The following is a 17,345-nucleotide window of genomic DNA, read 5'->3' as shown; positions in this document are numbered from 1 at the left end:
CAATTACTGAGACAAAACGCAACTTTATCACTTTATTCACTGATTTGGAAACTGGATCATATTTTATGGAGAAAGATATTTAGCAGTTTGCTCTCGATGTCCTCCATTAGTTACTTCAGCCCCTCCCTCGCTGTGAGGTCTTAACTCTACCCTAGAAACAACCTTCATGGGAACTTTGAGACTTGTTTTGATGCGGTTAATGTTGGGGTGAGATGTGGTTGTGTTGTATTTTCACTCCTTGATTCTCAAAATTGAAAACCGTTCAATGTTTTAACAAGTTTGAAGGTCACTAAACTCCCACACCTACGCCACTGATGAAGCTTTCATGTCGAGAACAAAGAATTGGAACCTCTAAAAACTGAGATTCACTGACAAAGCCGTTAGTATCCTCTGATGAACATCTTTCTTTGAAAATGAACAAATTCAGTTTTGTTTTTTCTCCCTCCACCTCCTCGAACACGAGATCAATGTGTCCTCCACCTCGTCCCTGGTGGAATCATTTGGTGCCTTTTAAAGCCAATCATGGTCATCAAAGACATCATCTGTGCCGTCCACTGCCAGGAGCCGCAAGTGGTGAGGAGGAAAAAACAAGGCAGGAACATTAACCATCAAATATTCAGCACTATCTGTGCTCGAGCCCGGGGGTTTTTACTGCCAACGCTGTTCAGACGACACCCAGCGGGACAGAACCGGCCCCAAAACGACCATAAAGCTTTGGTTGTTTTCCAATGAAGCGCCGTACGCACTACTGTTTTGCAGCAATGAGGATTTTAGTTTTGATTATGAGCTCTCTGTGTCTTTACAATCGGACTTTTGAATGTCTGAGTTAGTCTCACTCAGACATTCAGAGAGCGCCAGTTTCACTCATAGGTGGGAAAAAACTTTGGATTCCAGTAAGAAAAGTGATGAAAGTGCAGTTAAATCTACTAACAAACTTTGCTGATCCCCGAGACGCTCGTGGTGATGAAAATCATCGGGCATAGAGAGATTTTTTTCAAAATAGAGACGGGAATTCACAAAATTATAAATGTTCCTTTTTGTAGTGAGTTGTTACGTCTTTTACTTTGTTTCCAAGCATCCAAAGTAATAAAACAAATGAAGTGTATTACATTAAATACATTTCTGATTTTACTGACATTCTATTACTTGAATTACATTTTCAATACAGGGCTTTTAACTTGTAATAGAGTACTTTCAGTGTGACATTAGTACTTACACATAAGTAGAGGATCATCAATATCATCAAATAGAAATATTTTTAGATGTCATGCGTAATAACATTCCTCCCCAAAATGAACTTGAAGTATGTTATATCTTTAATATGAGTTGTATTTATATTTGGAGGCTGAAGAGGTCAATCTCAGTATGTCTTTACTGTTCCTCGATGAGTCCGTGATATAAACGAGCAATAAAAGTTCTGTGTTCAGACCGTAAAAGAGCAGCAGAGCAGAAGAAGAGAGGTTCTGGTTGTAACCGGAGGGTCGGCTCGTATAACGGAGCAAACGATGCTCGGTTTGTTATTCAGAGCTGCAGGCAGATTAGATTTAAGAGAAAGTCAGAGTGGAATTGAAAATAAAGCAGAAGACAGCTGCCTTCAAGTGCAGCGTCTGCGTACGGCGGCCTGTATATCAAACATGGATTTAACCACACTGACTGCACACACAAACCAGGTCGAGCTATAAAGATAACCTCTCAGTGTACGCTGTGAAAGTGTCCAGCCCTTCTTAACTTTTACTGAAATCCAGGCTGACGTTAACAGAAGTGGAAAACAGAAAATGGAGCCACGGGGAGACTGCTGTGTTTCAAACAGAAGTCTGAGGTGTTTCTAATATTCTGCAGTTTACATGTATATCAAGCAGCCAGCCAATCATCCTGGGGGACGATAAACAAACTGTAGAAATACAAAATTAAAGTCACTCAAACATTCATATAATGATCACTCTGCACATGACAAACTGGACTGAGTGCATCTTCTCATGCTGTTACTATAGTTACCATGACTGGCTCAATACTCGGCTCAGGACCTGTAAAAAACATGACTTAAAATCTGAAAGGATGCAGTAAACTTGACATCAACGGGGGACGCCTAGTTTTCTGTTCCTGATGCTACGTTGTTAACAACAAATCCACTAGAGGAAGAGAGCTAGCTGGTTCCTCCTCCTCCTCCTCCTCCTTTTCTTCTGCTTCTGCTTTCTTCTTTCTTCTCCTTCTTCTACTTCTTCACTTTACACACTACAGCTTATAATTCTGTTAAAGTCTTCACTACATTGGTGATATTACATAAGTCTGCTCAGACAGAAATATAAACTGCAACTTTAATGGTCGGTGTAGGAATAAAACCCTGCAGCGTTGACTCTATTCTCTATCTGTTTCTCTCTCTGTCTTCGCCCTCCATGTTTCTCTGTTTGTGTAGCTCCCCCTCAGCTCGAGTTGAGATCAGGTGAGATCGATATCTGCTCTGAAATCTGAGCACACAAATCAGCATGATTTTGAGAAAAACAAGAAGCGTGTTTTTGTTCTGGGTTTGTGGTAAAAAGACGAAAATAAAACTTGGTTGGGTTCTCAGAGAAATTGGGAGTCGATGAATCGAGTGTGAAATAAGGGGTAAATATAGAGAAGTGAGTGGAAAACAAACCAGCTGACAGCTTTATAAAATCATCTGTGTATTTGAGAAAAGAGAATATGAGGTGATGAAGAAAATGTACAAGAATAGTCTTGGATTCAAGAGCTTTCCAGCTGCGTTCGTAGCACCCAAACCAGATATTTTTACGAGACATTGGGACATTTCTCGGTTGTGTTTTTGATGAGACGTCGGGACATTGTTAATTCAGATATTAAACCCTGTTTTGGTCTTTATTCAGTGACTTCAGGTTAATGAGGCTGTTCCAAAGGTCAGTGAGTTTATCTCCATCCACTGCTTACATAGTGTCTGTCTTTAACAGATAAGAAGATGAAGTGTATTCTGTCAGCGATGGCTTGTAGTTTGTGGGAATGTTGGGATAAATCCACACTGTCACATGTCAGCCTTCACAGAGTTTCCAGGGGGATCCTCTAGGCAGCGGAGGAAAATCATGTTCATTGTTTTGTGGTAGAGCTCCTCTCCCGGAGCGTCGGCCCTCCTGATTAACACTTTCCTCTCATCTGTCGTTCTCTGGGCTAATTAACGTGATAATTAGAAGAACTGATATGAACGCAGTCGATGTAAAAGCAAGCCCACGTTCACGCTGTGACTCTTTGAAGATTCACAATGCCAACTGTGATTTATGTTTTCTAATTCAGATACGAGTCGACTCCTTTGAGATGTACACTATGTACGCTGAGGCGAGGTCCGTCTGGAAAACACTACAGCACGTATCAACTTTCAGACAAACAATACAACATTAGCATAATGCCATCTTAAAAACAGAGGCATGGTGAATTTAAATGAGCTTGGCATTAAAAATGCATGGAATACAAACCAGGCAGTAAATATCAACTCTGTCCTATTTTAACACATCCGACTGCCTGAAACCTACACAAGAAGGGAAGTAGAGTGAAGAGAAAGTTTGTTGTACACTTAGTGACATTATAGAGACAGAATCAGCTGAGAGGATGAAAACTTTAGACCAGTCCAGGGAGAACATCCCGATTCAACTTTTACACACTTCGTGTCTGCGGCAACAAAACCTGTTAATTTTACGAGGTGTCGGACATTTTTCCGCTGTCGGACATTTTTCCAGGTGTATTTAAGGAGACTTTTGGACATTATTCAAGTCCTTAACCAAGTGGTCTTTTTGCTTTAACCTAACCAGAATATAAACACAGCGCTGTCACAACATGGAATTGAAAACTGAACCTGAAGAAGCGTGAAGTTTCTACATATCTGTGGTTTGCAGTAAGGTACGTCGGGGTGGACTGTTGAGAGGATTAAGATTATGAGTTTAGCATGATAGCTGCTGATGATGATGATGATTGATGTCTGATTCGGTTGGTGTTGATGGATAAAATGTTGTGAAAAGGATTTTGAAAAGTAAGTAATGTGAAGTCTTCAGATGCAGTCGATGTTGATGACTCTAACAAAACAAAAAGTTTTAAACTGAAGTTGACGTCACTTGTCTGTTGCCGAGGGAGGCATACCTGTAAATAATCTTTACCTGAAGTCAACAGCAGTTGCGGTTATCTTTTGGAGCTGGTTTGTGAGACAGCATGTTATTCAGAAACAACTTCAACCATGAATATATTTTTATGAAAACAAGGAGCACTCTGACCACATCATCTCTTGACTCCAGCGCCAAATTATCATCCTTCTCTCTGATCCTGGACCTTGATGGTAATCACCAGTTCTACTCTGAATTGAGAGATGGATTCTGAGGCGTCAATTTGACTCGTTTCTGCCTCTGAGGACGGAGTAATTTATTCCATTTTAAGTGTCGGTCCCACTTCGTCTTCTCACCTGCTTCCATTTCCTGTGAAATGGCCCCCTTCTCAGCGGGGATAAAGGCCTCCAGACATTTCATCACATTTCTTCACTTTCTCCATCAGTCCCGCAGTCATCTGTCTCTGTCTTTATTACTCTCTTTCAGTTCCCAGTCTGACCCGACATGTCTGGTTGAATGGTTTTCATTAAGTACTTTATCAAAAAGAACAAATTACGTTTACGTTGCCAGGATTAAAATAACAAGGCCGGTCGAGAACGTCAACAAACTGGGACTTAAATGTACCTGGACAGTGACAGACTACAGGGAGGTGTAGGTGGGCTGTGAAGGTGTGTGCTTTCATTTTGATCTCGACTACAAACCTGTAAAGTTTGATTACTTCAGCTAAAAAGGTTAAAAAGCTATTACGATTAAAAAGTCTGTCCACGGATGGACAGATGAAGGTGAAAACTATAACAGCTGCACTAGAGTAGACAGGAACTACTTCCCTTGTTCTCTGACCACACCCATCTTCAAACTCTGCCTTCATTCTGATCTCAACTGCAAACCTATAAAGATTTATGTTAGTATCTTACACAATTGTGACGCTATCACACTGACAAATGTCTACTGACAGACTCACAGATACCTGGGAAAATCGCTTTTGTGTTATTCCCGCTACAAAAGGTGTGTTCAGGTCTATATTTTACCATGATGACACACAAATAAATACAAAAATATAACTGTGCTTCATGATATTATCTCAACAACCAACACAAAAATCTTCTGAAACATACTGGAACCACAGAGAAGAGACACATTTTCAGTCAAAAAATCTTCAATAAGAAATTATAAATCATGGATACTTGTCTATCTTTTGCCAGATGGCAGCAGGGTCAACAGTCTTTCTTTTCTTTCTTTGGTTTGGAATCTGTCAGTGTGTTTACATGCACAGCTTAGTCAGATTACAGCCATAGTTCGACTTTGCTGCTCAATCGGACAACTGCAATTATCCGAGTATACATGCCAGTGAGAAAATCGAATTACTGGCCGAAAGCATGTCACACCCCGGTCCGCTAGGTGGCGCTGTACCCATTTCAACTAGTGTTAACGGCGCACCTCCGGCTGACCTCTTGACGTCACCAGCTGCCTCGGCATTCAAGAAAGATGGCGTACGAAGAGCGAGATGAAGCTACATCTTTGTACATTTCGTATATGGTGTACATGATAATTACACAAACTAGGTGCACAATGGCGCTCTTTCTTGCGGTGATTTTGGAGGAAAGCCGCCGCCGCCGCCGCCCATCTACTTCCGGCTCACGGCCCCGGGGGAAAATCTCGCGTCAGACTAACGCAGTAATTCGGTTTTCTTGAGTGTCATGTAAACGCACTGTGTGTTAATACACGCTGGTTGATTTTATGGGGATACAGCCATGGTGACAGGCTTAGGGAATACAAAATAAACCAATAATAGATATTCAAACATTTTTTATCGTCCAATCTCTGCACCGAATGAAAACTTCACCAGCCGACACTTTTAAAAGGGTCGCCAAATGTACCTTTTACGGCCCGCCCAGGTAAAGTCTATGTGTGGGAAACACTGCACACAGTGTGAAACAGCAGAGACCGTCTTTGACCTCTCCCACAAACAGCCGACTGTCATTACGTGATCAGAATTCTGAACTTATGTCAGAACAACCTGAAATAATTAAAAAAAACACATGAAAAATTCATTCAAACTGTGCGAGGAAGGAAGAAAAGAACACTGACCTACTTTTTTCTTTATCTGAGTACATTTTGACATGTTGACCTGAGTCAGGTGTTCTAGTTCCTTTTTCATCGGTGGTGCTCACATCCTCACCTTTACCTGAGGAAGCAGTGGGAAGGAGACAGCAGTAGGTGTGCTGTTACTCACATATTGATCTGAAGATTTATTGCGCCATGTCTACTACTATTACCTGTTTGTGATATTGGAAGTACACAAGGTCCATTTTTGTTATCAGTTGCCTGGCAACAGTGTCTCAGGATTTAAATGCTAAACATAATCTGTAGAGGACTGAAAACCTGACCACGAGTGCTGTTTAAAGGTGCAAGTAGTCGCCTGTGGGAACTACAGAAACTACCGACGTATCGTTGTCAGTTTCTTTAGTAAGTCCGTGACATCAGACTTGGCGTGGGCGTCTGCTGATTTAAACAAACATCCTGTTCATAGTGAACTGTCGGGATTCGAACATGTCGGCAGCAGTTTGGTGAGCGAGGAGGTTTGTTTCAGAGCCGCTCTGTCTTGTTGTTAACGTACAGCTCCACCGGTGGTCGTTAGCGGGTGGACGCCATATGGACCGCTTTAATCATTAAAACAGCACGCAGGAAACGGCTCCATCCCTCCTGCTCTATTATTGCTGCAGAGGAGGAACAAAAGAGGCCTCCTGGGACGAGCGAGCAGCCATCTGCATTCATCAGGAGAGAGAGAGAGAGGGGGAGACGACGAGGGAGGGGATGGTCGAATAAAAGGTGGGGAGGAAGAAAAGGTAAAGAGACGAGACGGGAAGGTAGAGATGTAAAGGAAAAAAGATGAGATGGAGAGGAGAAGGGAAAGATGGTGAAGGAAAGGAAGAACAGAAGCTAAGAGAAGGATGGGAGAGAAATAAAGATGGGAATAGTTTGTAAGAGAACGAGGAGAGCTAAAATAAATGAAAAAGAAATGAAAGATGAGTAGAGGAAATGAGTAAAAGGAAATAAAGGAAGGATGAGGAGATTTGAATATTTCCACTCCTTTGTGGTTTTTCTCCCTGTGGAACAGACCCATTTCTCTCTGCTTTGATGGAGAGAATACGGAGGAAGAAGAGAAACGCTTTAACATCCCTTAAACTGGTGATTTAATCAGATGACAGCAGCACAAGAAACCCTCGGCTGGAAAACTCCAGTTACATTTGAATTATATAAAAATTCCCATATCTTTCACATTTATTTAACTGCTGACTGAGACGAAAGAGTTTCATTATCTGAGCACATTACTTCCTTAAACTGAACATTAGATTCAAAGTCATGTCAGTTGTTTCGCTTTGGCCGGTCAGTTCAGAAACACAACTCATGTTCAAAAATTCAAAAACTGCATTGTAAATCTGTGTTAAAATGAAAACTATAATGGGAGATGAAGGTGCTCCAGCCTGCTATAAACGGCTAAATGTAAGTTTTATTAAGTACGCCAACAAAAAGTTGATTATATAAAATCAACTCAAAGCCAGTTTATCTTTGAAAGGCAGGTTGTGAGTGGTAGTTTCCCCAGTAAACACACCAACCTATTCAGCTGCGGCTTGACACAAGAGCCGCCTGCTCGAACCAGCCCAGAGACAATATGGCTGCCAAGAGCGGCTCCAGAGGAGGCTGAAGACCCGACATGACCAGAACCACTCTGAGGTAACAGTTTGAGTAAAGCGCAGATGTAGCAGCCAACAGAGGCAACCAATCAGGTGGAGCAGGGCGGTTCTCGTAAGAAAAGCTGTGGGATGAATAAATAATTAATTCATCCAGGATAAGCACACTCTCTGGTCGGACATGTGAGATGATTTATGATAAATTATTCTATGTTTAAGTGAAACACATGCAAAATACATGTTTTTTTACTAAAAGCTGATTCCAAAAACGTCCGGACGCTTTGCAAAAATTAAAACACTACTGAGGTCCATACGTTAAATGTTTAACCTAAACATCGTTGATTATTGTAAATATATACTTATTCTGCTGCTTTGTCAGGCTTTTGTGGACATTTTTCAATAAATTGAATTGAAGTAATACTGATATCAACAGATTTATATGGATGGTGGAAACACTGCCAGCTGACATGTCCTTTCCTGACATACCTGGACGTCTTCATCTCCTCATCTTCCTCCTCTGGGACTGCCTGTGTCTCTTTATTTCAGTGGAGAGCTCAGCCGGGTCGGAGCGCTATCTCAACCTGCCGTTCATGTCTGTTGAACAGAGATTAGGAACGTCGATGGCGCTGCGTCATCTGTGGCAGTGACTCCCCCGGGGGGAAATATTACCCTCAGTCGTCTGTCCTCACATGTCTGAGCTGTCTGTGCTCGAGAGGACGGACAGACGAGAGGTTTCACAGCCTGAAGAGCCACCTGGAAAAAAACAGACATTTGTGTTGTGACGGTGTTGTGTTCTTGTTCATACGTGTTCATGCAGTGATGATTGGAGACATCAGCGTATTTGCATCTTACACACTGTAGTTTACTCTCAATCATATGTCGTCCTCCATCTGGACCCTCACACTTAGATGAACACATCTACATCTGCACTTGCTGAACAGTCACACCTGAAGTCTCTGTGATGGTTCAATGTGACTTTGTCTACAAATGTAACTGCAGATGAAAGATGTAATTTCACGTGCAGGGTTCTCCCCAGAAATTTTTTGTATAGCGGCGCACCGTCAGTCGGGGGGGGGGAGGTGCGGACGCTCGCTCGATCATCGCCGTCAGCCGGGGGCTCGTCGCCGTCAACCGGGGGACAGATGGACGGACGAACGGACGCTCGTCACCGTCAACCGCGGCAGCCCACAAACACCCGCTATAAAGCAGCTAACATTGTTGAGTATAGCGGCGCTGACCTAGCCGTATAGCGGCGCAGCACCGTTGTTCCACCGTCTGGGGAGAACCCTGACGTGTTTGTAATGGCGATTATGTTGGTTTCATCCGACAATTCTGTTTCAAACAAAGTGCAAGAAAAACACAAATAAACAACCTTAAATGAGAACTTCACCCACAGACTGTCCCGGTGGCCAGCTATCAGTCAGGGGAGCACATTTGATAACATGTCTGCTTTTCTTGGGCGTTTGAAGTGTTGGAGCTGAGTAGGCTGTGTGGGCGCTGATGTTTGATGTGCTTCACATGACGCCTCGGTGTGCTGCCCTCAAAAGACTTTTAAAAAGTATTTCACCAGTAGAGACACCAGGAAGTGTCACTTTTTCTTTAACCAAAAGGATTTATGTCATGATATGTTCAGGTAGGGCAGTATATGAATTCTGCTCCTCACTGAACATCTTGGTTAGAAACTGGACCAATACTGGACTGTTTTAGTTTGAAAATCTGATACCATGAACACAGTTTTCATGACATAACCGAACATTTTACAGTGAGGGATCTTTTCACTGTGATCGAGTTATCAATGGGACACTTGATGGAAAGATGAACTGAACAGTGGTCAGCCATGTTTCTAGACAACCTCTAATTTCTTTGTGTTTTTAGACTTTCTCCACTGCTCTGATGAACATGTTTGCGTGGCAACCTTAAAGCTAAATGAGAGGAAGTCGGTGTCATTTTCGTTATTTTGCTTGGTTTCTGTTGAATATTTGGAACCCTGCACAACAAAAAAAATGAAAATTAAACCTAAAGAAAAGTTTCAACATTCCCCTGGTTTGCAGACATTGTCAACATTTATTCCGGCGCGTTAGTCGGATGCAGACCTTTTGGAATTTTACAGTTTTGTTTGCAGTGTGAATACATACTTAGCTTCATCTGCTGGTTTGTCTGCACCAGAGAGATGAGAGAAAATATGACAAAAGGAAACAGGAAAGGAAAAAGACACTGAGTGAATAAAGGATGGAATGAATAACAAGGAGAAAATTGAAAGAGTGTAATGTAAGAAATGGAAAAGAGAAGCTGAATGTTGATGTGAAGCTCCTTTTGAAATATTAATGGTTGGTGAAGATCACGCTGTGACATCAAACAGCCGCCGCCAAAAGCATAATTTCCAGCGGCCACACGCTTAGTCACAGCCACAAAAACATACATTTTATACTTACTCTCACCATTTCTCTGGCACACAATGGTCCGTTCCATCATGAATAGTGCATGACAATGTCTCTGTAACCTTTTTGAAAAGAGCTGAAAAGAATTCAGAGCAGAAAGCCGAGGATGAATTGTGAACCCTCTATTGAACCGCAGGACTCTTCCCTTTCAGTTTAACTTTTCCACCAGTCTTATACTGACTCTATATATATGTTCAAGGCCATTATCTCCTTCTGCTGTTCTCTGAAACTCTGAAACTGAAATTAGTTTTTGTTCCCGTAAAGAAAAACAACAGAGTCTCCTCGAGCAATGTCTTCCACCTTGATTTCACACCAGAGAAGAAAACAACGGAAATAATCTGGTTGTTTTCCGTGGTTTGTTTTCCCATCAGTGTCTTTGTTGTTGAAGTATTTCACAGGAATACAGAGAGCAAAAGTAAAAGGACAAAATGATGCGACCCTCGTCTGGTAGCGCTCTCTTCTACTGGGACGATATGTTTATCTCCGGATCACGACATCAGTCAGTATGAACTGTGAAAGAGCTCCACCATGCTGGAAAATGCTGACATTTTTCACCAGATGACTTGAATAACTACTATGATCCTGTAATCAGCTGCTCCTCGTGCAGATGAGGGAAGAGAGACAAATAATGTATTGATTCAGTTTATTTAGCCTGCGACTGACAAGGTGAGCTTTGTGTTTTAGCTTTGTAGCTTAGCCAAAATAGCGCCAGATTTCACTGGGACTCTCTTGTTCTACAGATCAAGTTTCTCATTTGTTAACACATTTCCTGTCCAGAGAGACTTTGAGTGGAAACACTGCAGTGACACTGACCAGCAGTCAGAAAAGCTCAGTGCTCCAGAAAACCTTTGCCCAGCGAGCATCATTTCCAGTCCGTCTCCCTTCTCTTCAACACACTCACAAAAGAGCCCGTCCGTACAGTCTGGTTTTTACTGAGCAAGGTCAGCTGAGGTCACTTTCACTGCTGCACTTCATTGAATCCAGTCCCCTGCAAACAATGTTATTTGTGGTTATTACAGCTCTTGCATCCTTGTGGGAGTGATCGTTACCGGACCAAGAAATCGACTGTGTTTCAGCCGGCTCTCTGCTCCGCTGTCAGGGCTGCTGCTGTTGGATCGATGGGCAACTCTGTGCTGTAATTTTTGTTTAAGTGCCTCCTATTTGGGCTCCTACTGTACATCCTGCCTCCACAGCAGTCTGTGAGGGTCTGGAGCAGCTATACATCTCCAAACTGGTAATTGCAGCGAACATTTTCGCATCACTGATAGAAATCAAACCTCCACGTTTTCCTCTGATAGTAATCCCCCTCAGACAGACCTAATTAAAACTTTACAGCAATAAACTTTGTGTCATTTGTTCAAGTCCTGACTGAGCTTTCATAGAAGCCCTCTCTTCCTTCCACCACCTACAATCTCTTTGAAATGACATTAAAAATATCTTTTGATATCACCGCCTGCCTCCCCGTCTGATAGCATCGGGCCGGGCTGTTGACGTTGGAAAATTGAAACATGCCGCGGTGCTGCAGCTCCGGGGGGACGAGGCCGCAGGGGCACACGGGCTTGATGATGCGGGGCAAATGATTCAATTATCTGATATGATTACCTACACAGGCACCTATATGTGACTTCAGAGTGAGTCGCTGTGAGTCTGGAACAGTCGACTGTGTAGCTGTTTGGCTGCTGCACTGTTGTGAAATATCAGCAGACGGATAAAAGTCGACCCGACTTGAAGTTAATGGCTGGAATCTTGTCAAATCTCAGTTCAGAACATGATTTCACTTCCTGTTTCTTCAGCTCTGCATGATGTGGTGTTCCTACCATGAAAGTCATTAAACCCAGAGTTCATTTTGGTCTGCTTCACCTCTGTCTACCCACAATCCCTTGCGGTTTCGAGGTGTTTGCAGTTCCCAGTTCTCTAATGAGACGGCCTAGCACTTCTTCTCTCTGCTGTGAAGTTTCTGTGTGGTCATCGTCCTCACCTTTCTTCCCTCTCTCCACTCAGCCCTGACAAACTTTACCTAAATTGCCCGTCTCCTCTGCTGAGTGGCAGCGTCATCACCTGCATGTATCCTCCAGAGAAAATTGCCTCCATGTTAATATCCTGTGATGCTGTTTCCTGCCCGGCATGTTTGCGGGATGTGCTGGTCATCAAAACAACCTATCATTGGCTCTGACAGCTCTGCTGAAGAGAGAGCAATCTGAATGTGTGACGACCATCACGGTCTGCGCTTCACTCTCCGTACTGTGTTACCATGATGGAGACATTTCGGTGACGTTTACTGAAATGTTCCTTCAGGGAGACGAGGAAACCACAGGTGTCTCCACATGAATGTATCACTCTTCCTCCTGATTGATCCGCTCGTCTGATGGGACGCTGAAAGGAGCGGCTGGCTCTGCTGCTGATGTCATCTCAGATGGAAACATGAAAAACTGCACCGACCACAGCGCTCACATCGCTACTGCTTATTCATTGGTAAATATATAAAAGCTGCGACCACAAACTTTGACTTTTTGTTGATTCTGGCAGCTCCTGATACTAGGGCTGGGCGATTAATTGAATTTCAATTTCGATTTTGGCTTTCCTCGATCAAGAAAACAAGATAATCGTAATAAAACGATCATTCTGCTGCACGCCGTGTCTTGTGCTGTAAATGCAGCGAACACTTCCATCTCCACCTGTGCGCTCTGCCTGCCCTTTATGACGAATGTCGCGGAAAAGTTGCAAGAGAAGTGTAATAGTGTAAGAGCCCATCCCCACGACACACCTCAAGAAACAAGCTGCTCTGAGTGGAGATATATGTGAGAAACACAACAAACGTGAACAAAGAAACACAACAAAGGTGAATCGAGAAACACAACAAACGTGAAATGGAATCGGATACTTGCACAGAACACTGGTATGCGAGAGATACGCGAGGACAACAAACTGGAATCAGAATCGTGGATGTTCCTGTGGGCAGGACGCTCCTCCTTTGGTGTTTATGATGAAGTTTTCAACGTGCGGTTTTTCTTATTAGTTGCACGATCGCATTTTGCTTGGTTTATCTTCTTGCTAGCATGTCTGGTGCGTTGCTAACGTTCATCTGATGGGATTGCTAGCAGCTGGCTAATGTTTTTGCTTTTTCCCAATGGCTAAAAAATCAAAAGGCACCAGTAGTGGTACTCTCACATTAGTGGAATGGGGTTCAACTCCCTACAGTGTCCTTGCTAAAAGCCAAAATATATGAAAACACAATAGTTATCAATCAATCTACACATTTCACAACAAACCTAAATGTCCCTGACGTCCCATCTTCAAACACCACCTCATTTTGGCATCCATGAAAACCTCCTACTTTTCCATAGGAATACATACTTCCTATGGGCAATGCACTAGTTATTGTAATTATCAATTAGTCTACACAAAGTGTCGCCTTCAAATCGCTTCTTTTTCTCCAACCAATTGTCCAAAAAACACAAAGATTCTTAATTTACTGTTAGCGATGAAAATCCTCACATTTAAAAAAGACACTGCTTTTCTTTCAGCTGACTGGTCGATTAGTCGACTAATTGTTGCAGCTCCAGTTCAAAGTAGGAACACGAATGTCATAGATAAAGACTTTGAAGTTACAACCCTGATTAAAGAAAAAAAGTTTGGATGTTGAGCAAAACTTAAATGAAAGCAGAAAAAAGTAGGGATGCAGATTATTAATCGGGGAAATTTTGTCAGTATACATGAAACTACAGTTGACAAATGAGGATGATAACAAGAAGCCAAACTGCTCTCATGACACTTCACACCCTGATACAGTTTGTGTCAGAATGAAGCTTTGCAGTTCGAAAGTGATCGGCTAATAAACAGGAAGAAGAAGACAAACAAGTGAAACAAATGAGCCTTCCTCGATGTTCCTGGTGTTTCTTTGCTTCCGTCCCACCTTGTTTGAAACACGCTGCTGTGCTCAAATCCAGAATAAGCACATATTTATAAGTATAAATGAAGTTGATGAGACTGTAAAATATTAAATATATCATCATCTCTGTGCTGTCAGATGATCACAGTCTGTAGTTTGTCAACTTTCTTTGGTTTTGTGCGTCTCCGTCTGTCATCCTCTGACATCCAGGCACAAAATCACATTGTTGGTTCTTAGCATGGACTGCGGCGCAGCTACCTACAATCTCTGTTGCCGTGGTTACAGCAAGCATCACCACAGCAACCTTAATCACATCCTCGGTGAAGTAAATGGAAATCCTCTCGGCCTCTTTTCCACCTTCTCTTTTGATCTTTTTCTGCTGCTGCTTTCACTCTCTCTCTCCGTCTCTTTCTGTCTGTTCACACTTTCTGTTTCTATCCATCTTCTCTTTACTTCTGTTTCTGCTTCTTGGTTATATACTTGTTGTCTTAAATTTTTATCCTGATCCGTCTCCCTCAGAGTCATTCTCTGATGTCTCTTCTCAACATATTTATCTTCACCGTATATCTCACAGATTACTTGTCATGTTTCTCTCCTTGGATTTGTGTCTGCTGCTGTTTGTTTCCATCTATTTGTCACCTGTCATCTCTTCCAGTTTATAGTCGTTTTCTCTTAGAAATGAAATATTTCATTTTGTTGTCAATCTTCACAGGGACACAAACAACAAAATAAAGAGCAAAACAAGAAGAAATGTCGTACTTCAACACACAAAGACCTGGTTTTGTAACCTGAGAGAGAATGAAGTCAAAAGGCCTTCAGGGGAGTATGTTTGAATTTTTATGGCCAGGAAACCTGACAGACTCTCTGGCTTTTCGGTTTGAGCTTCAGTCTTGTTTTCCAGTGAAGCAGTACAGGATTTTTCCTGCAGGATGCAGAAATGAACCACTTTTACAACCTGTCTTGAGGATCCGAGATACACAGATGCAAGCAGACAATCAACACTGGAAACTATCTGTATTTTAAACATTATTAATACTTTCATTATCATGATAAAGCCGTGAGCCAAGACCCGATCGTATCGAGACCAACACCAAGGCAGGAAATGACCGAGTCAAAGACCGAGACCACTGCGAGCCCCACGCTGCCTGATAAACAATAAAATCTGGAGCATGCAAACCACGGCCACTCCTTAAACTGACCTGATCCACATTCATATAAAACAACCCACAGAAGACAGATGAAGACTCATCTTCCCTCCCTGATACATCTGTGCCGACAAAAGGTACCTACCAAGCTCCCGGATCAGCCCAGTACTCCTGTATGTGAGCCTGGCCAGAACCGTTCTATTCAACAGTACCTTTCCATGTTTTTACTATCGACCTGCAAGCATCAGGTTCTCTGGATGACTCTTTCTTCCCACTGAAAACACAATATTACAGTCTGTATTGAACAGTTATTTAACACAGTGGTCTTGGTGCATTCCAGAGTCCTTCTTGTGAGTAAAAATGCAGACGAGACCGAGACATTTAAAAAGTTGATGGTAAGAAAGAGGGATGTGTAAACACCAGTAATAACTACTGGTACAACTGTCTCTACTTTTTATTTAGTTTCAGTCCTCAGTTTTTCAGACACAGGAAGAAGTGAAGTTAAAAGTACGACATGTAAGAATTCTGAATTAAAATCTCTAGAAACAATCGGACCATTGGAACAAATGTTTCCAGTGATTACTCGAGGTGATGGAACGTTCCTTTAGCTCGCCGCCGATGCTTCTGGGAAAGGGAAGTCTGCAAAAGAGGTTAAACTTCATGTGAATTGAACTTTAAAAGAGTTACCATCTGTGCCTGAATCAGATCATATAGGTTTCCACCATTTTTAAAATACGCATTTTGTTATTTTCCAAAGCCTAACAGCAGGTTAATTGCTAACTGTAGCTAGCTGCTGTTAGCTAGTCAGATCACTTAGTTAACAGTCCTCCTTGGTATTATTCCTGATCCTTAAACATGAAGAATATGGTTCCTGACCCGAACTGAGAAAAGAGTGTTGTACTGAGTTTCAGACCCTTTATTGGACTCCTCAGCTCTGCCTCTGTTGTGTGAGGTGCTGTAGATCCTCGACCTCTCGAGTTATCGCGGTTGATGAGACTAAGAGCAGGAAGACGTAAAAAAAAGGAAAGAGAAATAAAGTCGGACATGGAGGAGTGAGAGAGAGTAATAGGCCTGTCACAGAGAGCACTTATTAAAATAGACTGAAATTACCAGTGTGATTTATAATCATGTAACTTTGCTCTGAGTGATCCAGCCAACAGTCCTCGGCATGGGTAATTATATCTGACAAGCTTTGACACACACACACACACACACACACACACACACAGTCAGTATAATTGGGTTTTGTGGCCGGCTCGTCATCCTCGGCCTCAGTCAGCAGAGTTAATCTATCACATTGAGAAGTTCTGTGAGAGGATAATGTGTCGGGTCCGACCACACGGCTCCCACAGGAGGAGGGGGGGCGGGGTTAAAGGTGCGACATGTGGCGTTCATCATGACCACGTCACTGTGGCGCTGACGGACAGTGCTGTCATGGTAGAAAGACAGTGTCACGTCATCTGAAGCGCCAGAATGAAATCCAGTGTTTCTGACTGTGAGACTCTATTAAAGCGTTTGTCGTATTGTTGGCCTGCCTGATGATAAATACTGTGTTTGAATCATTAATCATTGGTATTTGGATGATGGCTGGAAAGGCTGCAATTTTCAGTTCATTCTGATTATAACTTTTATAATTAACAGCCACCCAACGTGTATTTTTATGCTTAAAGTCGATTTCTTTCCATGTCAGCCACCTGACTACAGTGATGGTGTGTTGGGATCTAAAAGTAGGGCCCTATGATTTCCGCGATCACGGAATTGCGGAATTGGCCGATTAAAACGGAATCTACTTTTTAACGCGGAATATCTCGGAATTTGACATAATTTCACTGAAATGTTGTTCTCGTGTGGAAGAGGAACGTTTGTCTGGGGAAAACTGCACGGGGGGAACCAAATCTGGGTGGCACAACAAGTCGCGGCCGCCCCCCTCCCCACAGACTGAGCTCCCCCGTCCAAAAAATGTAAGCATGGTGAAGCGGCAGCTCACGGCTCCGTCTGCGTCGGCGAAAAAGCTGAGAAACTTGAAATTTACCCGTCAGTACAGAACCGAGCAGCTCCCGAACGACTTGTATGTGTCAGGTGAACTGTTGTTTTACAAACAAGCA

General features: G+C 42.6%; 1 long non-coding RNA gene across 4 annotated transcripts in view; it reads left to right on the top strand.

Moving 5' to 3' along the window:
• Positions 1-17,345, top strand: part of LOC115571359 (uncharacterized) — a 64,990-nt gene that overhangs the window by 23,134 nt on the left and 24,511 nt on the right. Inside the window, exon 3 of one of the 4 annotated variants that reach the window (XR_003981910.1) lies at positions 11,226-11,544. The exons of the other annotated variants lie outside the window; for them this stretch is intronic. This is a non-coding gene — a long non-coding RNA (uncharacterized LOC115571359). Of the gene's footprint in view, positions 1-11,225; positions 11,545-17,345 lie in introns of those variants that run through there. 4 annotated transcript variants of the gene reach the window in all.

The sequence above is a fragment of the Sparus aurata genome, chromosome 20 (assembly GCF_900880675.1).
Source record: "Sparus aurata chromosome 20, fSpaAur1.1, whole genome shotgun sequence".
NCBI classification, from domain to species: Eukaryota; Metazoa; Chordata; class Actinopteri; order Spariformes; family Sparidae; genus Sparus; species Sparus aurata.
Note: the sequence above shows the minus strand (reverse complement) of the source record. Positions and strands in the feature narration are given on the sequence as shown.